This window comes from Galendromus occidentalis, unplaced genomic scaffold (assembly GCF_000255335.2).
Source record: "Galendromus occidentalis unplaced genomic scaffold, Mocc_1.1 scf7180000077466, whole genome shotgun sequence".
Classification (NCBI taxonomy): Eukaryota; Metazoa; Arthropoda; class Arachnida; order Mesostigmata; family Phytoseiidae; genus Galendromus; species Galendromus occidentalis.
The window spans coordinates 418,257-424,719 of record NW_003805454.1 but is presented as its reverse complement, the minus strand read 5'-3'; positions in this window follow the sequence as shown (position 1 = coordinate 424,719).

The window sequence follows — 6,463 nt, the reverse complement described above, 5'->3', positions numbered from 1 at the left end:
ATTTTCCTGATATGATTTCTAATGGATGGGGGAAACTTGGGACTTTTATCTGACAAAGTATCAAAGTGGCGTCTCGTGTGGAAGTATGAAAGCGAAGCTTCCGAAAACTAGTTTTCTCTTTTTTGAAGCCTTGGAAACGGCCAAATAGGTCGATATTGGTATCAAATGAAAGCTCTCGACGAGAGCTTTCGATCGCGCTATCGCACGACTCTGTAGCTATAGCCGTTCTCGAGATAGAAGGGGTTGAAGAAAAAACTTCTCCGGGCATTTATTCCGTCCAGGAGTACTAATCAGATCCGGGACCATGCGGAAAATATTCCTCTCGAAATTACCTTTCGATTGAGACCCCACTCGATAAGATCGGTTTCCGAAGTCTGAATTTGCCCAGACCCTTTACTCTCTCGTTCAATGCTGTGATTCGCATTCAGGGTTTTGGCAAGAGGCTCCGCCGTCTCCTCACAAATGGAATTGGCTCAAAGCAACAAAAGCGAAAACGCTTCCGCCTCAAAAGTGGGACGAGCCTACTCCGGCGGAAGAGTAGATAGCCGAAGTCGCGACAGAAATGATAAAAGATAGCCCGAGCCGCCGGAGGAATGAATCTTGATTATACGCGCTGCGAGGCTAGCTCGATAGCTAGAGCTCCGTCATTATAACCGCTTTTGTTTCGTTGAAAGTTTTCCTTCCGAAATTTGCATAGGTACACCGCGTGCACGCTCATGAAAGAGAAGAATAACGGAGAAAGAACAGCGCCGTACTGATCCTCTGAAATCGGAGGAAACCCGGGCCGATACGATGACGCGCGGTCCGAGGTGAAGCTAGTTGAGGAAATTCAAACCATAATCGGCTTTATAGTCCCGACGACAACGTAAAAACGCACGGTATCAGACCTACCCCCACAGCGAATCACGCCGCCCTTTGTTCCTTCTTGGTAGGCGGTCAGATAAGTATACGTGTGTCGAGATTGAGCCATTTCTCTACATGAGCCTTATTTTTAGAAGCAAGGGTGGAGTCAACTCCTCTGAAAACGCCGCTGACCAGAACTGCCCGGCGACAGGTTCTCCCGGTGCTCATGACATTGATTCGATGTCCCGAGCGTTGAGCGTAGGCGCTCCAGTATGGCAAGGGGATAAGAGAGCCCTTCAGAGGAGTTCCTCGACGTAATCATCACTAGGGGACCTGTTGTGCCGGGGTAGGCCGAAACGCTAGAAGTGTCGACGATACTCGGGCGATGCTCCGCTGTCGTGACACATCACTCGATCTCGCCGGCAGTGAACGGGAGGCTTTCATCGCGAATCCCGGACTGTCTCCAGTTTTTCGTTGATTCATTCGTACTCTCGCAATTCCTGCAGTCATTCAACGAGAGGTCCCTAGGAATCACTGAATCAAACGCGATACATCCGAGAGAAGCTCGACTCCCAATGTTGCAATTTCAAGCGGAGAAATGTGGCGAGCAGGCTTCATGGGGTTCGACCTTGACACTTGACGTCGGCATGGCGCCCCGCGATGGTCCTTCTAGGTCGTCACGTTTCGCACCTCACCCAGCCCTACCCTTCATCGTCCCGATTGGCTCGATGCATGAGGTATAGCGGCGGTTCCAATCCTAAGATATCGACAGGATTACTTCAGGTGATATGGGCACGCATTTGGACTCGAGCGAAGACACCGACACCATTTTCAGTCTCCGGGATGTCCGCGGCTGAGGTTCCGATCCCGTGATTCGAGACTTCGAAATTCAAACCTGCTGGGCGTTTCTTGGCGGGACTCGATCTGCTGTGACAATGTTCCGTCGGCCGCTTCTCGTAGAGTCCTCTCTCTCATTTCCAGGAGCTGTATCGATATTCTGGACTCCACAGGATTCTACACACAATCGCTGGAGATCCTGAATAACTCATCGGCTCATCATGCCGAAAATCCAGCCTCCCAATCGGAATGTAGTATCCACTTAGAGCAACCGATAATATTTTCCGGAAGACTCATCCGGTAAGAGCAATTTGTCAAAGAAAGCCGCGCGTTTCGTGGAAGCTTCGCTTCCATCGCTTTCGAAACTATCCATAATACGTCTAAGTGAGCTGTCCATCTTCTCGGATTCGTCCACACTCCATCTAGACGGCTCCCTTCATCTGCTTCTGCTGCAGCGGCGCTCCTAGACGGCTCGAGAGACGCGATAGGCTCAATCTAAGTTGAGAACCTATTCCGCCCCGTCTGAAGGCCCGACATCCAGCGAGATCATCGTCGCGTTTCCAGTCGATCGTCGCGAAACTGCGTGCTGTCGCTGATGGAAAATTCGCGACTAAAATTCCGCCAAGCGTTCGCCGAAACTTCAAGCTCGCTGTCCCGGTTGACTGAATGGTCGCGTGCTGGGAGTCAGCTGCGAACCCATGCATCTGCATATAGAGTTCAGTGCGTCAGAGAGTTCGCTAGACTCTGAGCGAGGAAAAATTGCGCGGAGTCAATGAACTTCTGTCGTTCGGTAGGTCGACCTCTCATTTTGTTAATGGACCACCGGATAATGTGAACTTTTATTCGATCCGTGTTGAACGGTGATTGCACGCGCTGAGTCGTCAGAGCTCATCAACGTGTTCGAGCCTCGCCAGTCACCACGACATGTAGAACATACGATTCGCCGCGCGTTCCACACCCCCTATATTGGGAGCGCGACAGAACATGGATGTAATTTCGGATAGAGCTCGGATTCCGGAGGAAAACGCATCTATTCTTCGGCCGATCTCGCGCACGATAGTATTTTGCTGGTTACTTCAAATTCAATATTTCTTTCACTCTCTCATCCCGCCGTCAATCCTTTCCTGCCGTCCTCCCCCCGTCCCGGTGTCGTATATCCTCCTACTGAGTGAGAATGAAACTCGTATTCGATCTGCGTCATTGTGAATCATTCAAATCCATCCGCCCGAACCCCGAGATCTCATGGGGAACTTTCAAGTCCCCGGAGTCTCCGACTCCCTAGGATTCCAGCTGGGAGCCTGCAACCGACTCTTAATCCAGGTATTCAAGCAGAAATATGTATGGCCGTCGAGTTTCTGTAAAATTTCTTAATGCCTCAAGCTCGCGGATTTCCCTCAGCAGTTTCTTCGGAGCAAATTATACCTTGCCTCGAGTCCGATGCGAGATTCCGTGGCTCGATATTTGTAGTCCAGGGATAGATCGCCTTTGACTGCCATGGGGTATAGCCAGCTGAATGAGCTACCGCTGCAATTCGGGGTCCGATTGATCTCACGGGAGCGACTGCGCTGATCTATTCGACGAATCTCGTCCTCTCAAAGCCCTCACGGATCGACCTCACGAGGTCAATTACTCAGAGAGTCAACAAGTTACTGAGAGTCAAAAAAAGGGGACAAGCATTCGAGTGCCGGCATTCCAGCTGACACTGGAGTGGTTCGCCAAAGGTTCGCCTTCCCTACCCCGAGGAGTTCCCCCCGATTTCCCTCTTTTTGAGTCCCGAGAGGAGAGATTCAGTCGAGTTCTAACATCCGCCTTCGATACGATTACCGTTCGGGGGATTCTTCACGAAAGCCTTGGAATGATGGAATGATAAGGCTTTGAGCGTAGCAATTTTTCTTGGGATGGTTGCGATGTCCGCTATGAAGACTAGGTCGCCGTGAGCATTCTGTGTTCTTTCGCATCGACCCATGAATGCAGAAAAGCTCTCTTGATGAGCTGCATTCGCTTCTGAGTCCGCATCGACTCCTCCGGAGCCTCTGACTCGACGAACCCGTCGTTGCCCGTTGACCGATAGTTCGAATCCGGGATACATGGATTTGATCTTCTCGAGACATCTCCATCGGGCAGAACAGCTCGGCCAGCTGCAACCCCAGAATCAGGAAACGTCGGATGGGATCAGCCATTGTTTAGGAGAGTCATGAAGAGCGGAGTTCACGAGATGGATCCCGGGAAGCGATTCCAGTACACTTTCGACATATGTCTCCATGAGTCGTGGATTGTAGGGAAATCATTACTTGTAGTATACGAGACAGTGAGATCGGTCGTTGTAGCGGTGATGCTCTCCGCTTGCTTGCGGCCACAAAATATTCGAAAAGTTCCGTCGTTTCGGATCGACTGATTTCAAAGCCCTCTGTTTTTGCCTTCACAGGACTCGATCGCCGCGTCGTATGTCGTATCAGAGACTCTTACAGTAATCCTCGGCTCGACGGGGATATATGATCCAGCTGTGGAGCTCCTGCCGTAATTAGGATCCTTCGGCAACTCATCCGAGCTCGGACCCTCTCACGTCACGGACTGCTCTGGCACTGGAGATCCGAAATACGCGGAATCAAGGGCGCTGCTCAGCCTACGGCGGACGTGGATTTTTCAGCAGCGAATCCAGCGTACGAGTTGTGAGGTTATCCGGAGATTGTCGTTCTAGCAGAATAATGGGCAGATTGTGAGCGATCTCGAGCCAACGACCCCGATAAAGACTCATCTTTATGGTGGAGCTATCTGCTGTCGGAAACGACGAGTCTGACGTGAATCCGAGAGAAAACTTCGATGAGACTGCGGCTCCGGGAAGTTCCTCCGCAGCCCTCAATACCTTAGGATACCTTTGAAGGGACTCCACGAGAGCTGATCGAGTAAGAAATCGCCGGAGAAGGAATTTACGAGAGGGGACCTGGGTGGGAAGCTACTCACGCATCTGAGGATCTTCATGCGATATCTTACCGATCACACTTTCATGAAAGGAAGGAGTTAGATGTAGATGGAATGCAGCAAGGGGCCTTCCTTTTTTCTTCATTTGATAAATAAAGAATAAACAGTACCAGTTTCCTGCTCGAAAGCGCATTTGGTTGGGAGACCGAAATTTAGAAAGGTTCAGAGAGTACCACGGAACCGCTGCCTCTACCACACGGCAGCATCCTCATTCCTCATTGAGTAAGGGGAATCTCTCCTCTTCCGAAAACCTTGTGAATAGGCGTCGGGGCTGGTGACCCGGGAACATGGAATTGACTCGCTCAGTCGACCATTGAATTCGACTTCCCTTCCTGTGTGAGACCTAGGATTTCCCTCGCTGCTTTCGAGCATATGCCTGAGTTATCCGAGCACCGAGCACGGATGGAGACCTGCGAGCTCCACGAGAAAACGAAGTCTTTCACGTATCACTCGCATCCCGAGTAGACGTCGATACGACCCTACCGATAGTAAGATTTGAAAGAGCCACGTGAACCAATGATCGGCAGACGTTCCTCAGCAGAGCTCGTCGTAGTCCTCTGTATGCTGATAGGCGGTCTGGTTAGAGTCGAATCTGTCTTCGACTGCACATCTGTCTGCCCCGCATACGCGCGAAGCGTGATAAGGAACTTTGACCCTTGTCATGATTTCTACGATTACGTGTGCGGAGGCGTCCTGCATCCCGAAGTTCAGCGTTCGAAAGGGAACGTCGTAGGTACCTGTTCTCGCTCACTACAGCTGTCGCGTCACTGTAAATTTTTCACGCGAATTCCGCTGAACGTCCTCTTCTTCTGGCGTGGAATCCGCTTCTCGTTTTCCCGACGTAAGCAGAAGAATGTTTCAGAGCGGTACAGCCGCGAGTCTCAAGATCGCGGCCTACGAAATCCTGAAACAGGAGTTGGAGAAACATCTTTTCAACAAATCCTCTATCGTCCATCCGGCAGCCGTTTTCCACCAGGAATGCTTAGAGAGCTTTCGAGTACCAAGCCCGACCTACTCGGCGACAGCCCTCAAAGAACTTTTCAAGAAACTCCGGATCCATTGGTATGACACTGACCATAAAAACGGCACTGCCCTCTCCGCGATTCTCATCCTGTCGCTGCGCTACAATATCGAAACGAAACTCTTGAGCGCGAAATTTCATAACAAGTCGGGAGTTCTCTATCTCTATCCGCCCATGTTCCCTATGAAAATGGTCAATGTCGGACACGGGAGCTTCGATCGCGACCGGCTCGCAGCTCTCACCCAAAGGATTCATCGGAGACTGCGCGAGCTGACAGACGAATCGTATACGGAACTGGAGCACCCCGGTCAGCCTCGGTCGGACTACCTTCATGACAAGGTCATGAAGATCATGCAACGCGGGTTCGCCACCGCAAAGCGACGAGAAGTTCATATCCACAAGAAGGTTATCGACGACTTCGTGCATTGGCTAAGAGGATTCGCACGGCGATGGATACGAAAAGAGGGTCAACGTGTCCTCGCGTTGTGGGAGCTCCAGCGAGAAACCCATGCCGCGTTCCGAGCGTTCCTGAATCCTTCAATGTACGGTTTGGAGAGCTTGGAGACTTCTTCTCCGGTAAGACTCCCGATGACCTTCGTCTCGGCATTGGCGACAGTTCTAGACGATCTCGAGTTCGGCCCGCTCTTCGCTGATTACCTCGGAACCGAGGTCATCGAGCACCTTCGCCCGTACATCGCGAAGATCTTCGATTTGCCCTCCGAGGATGAAATCCAAGAGCACTGCATCGTTTCGGTAAGTCCGGCGAGAGTGCCCTCATTTTCC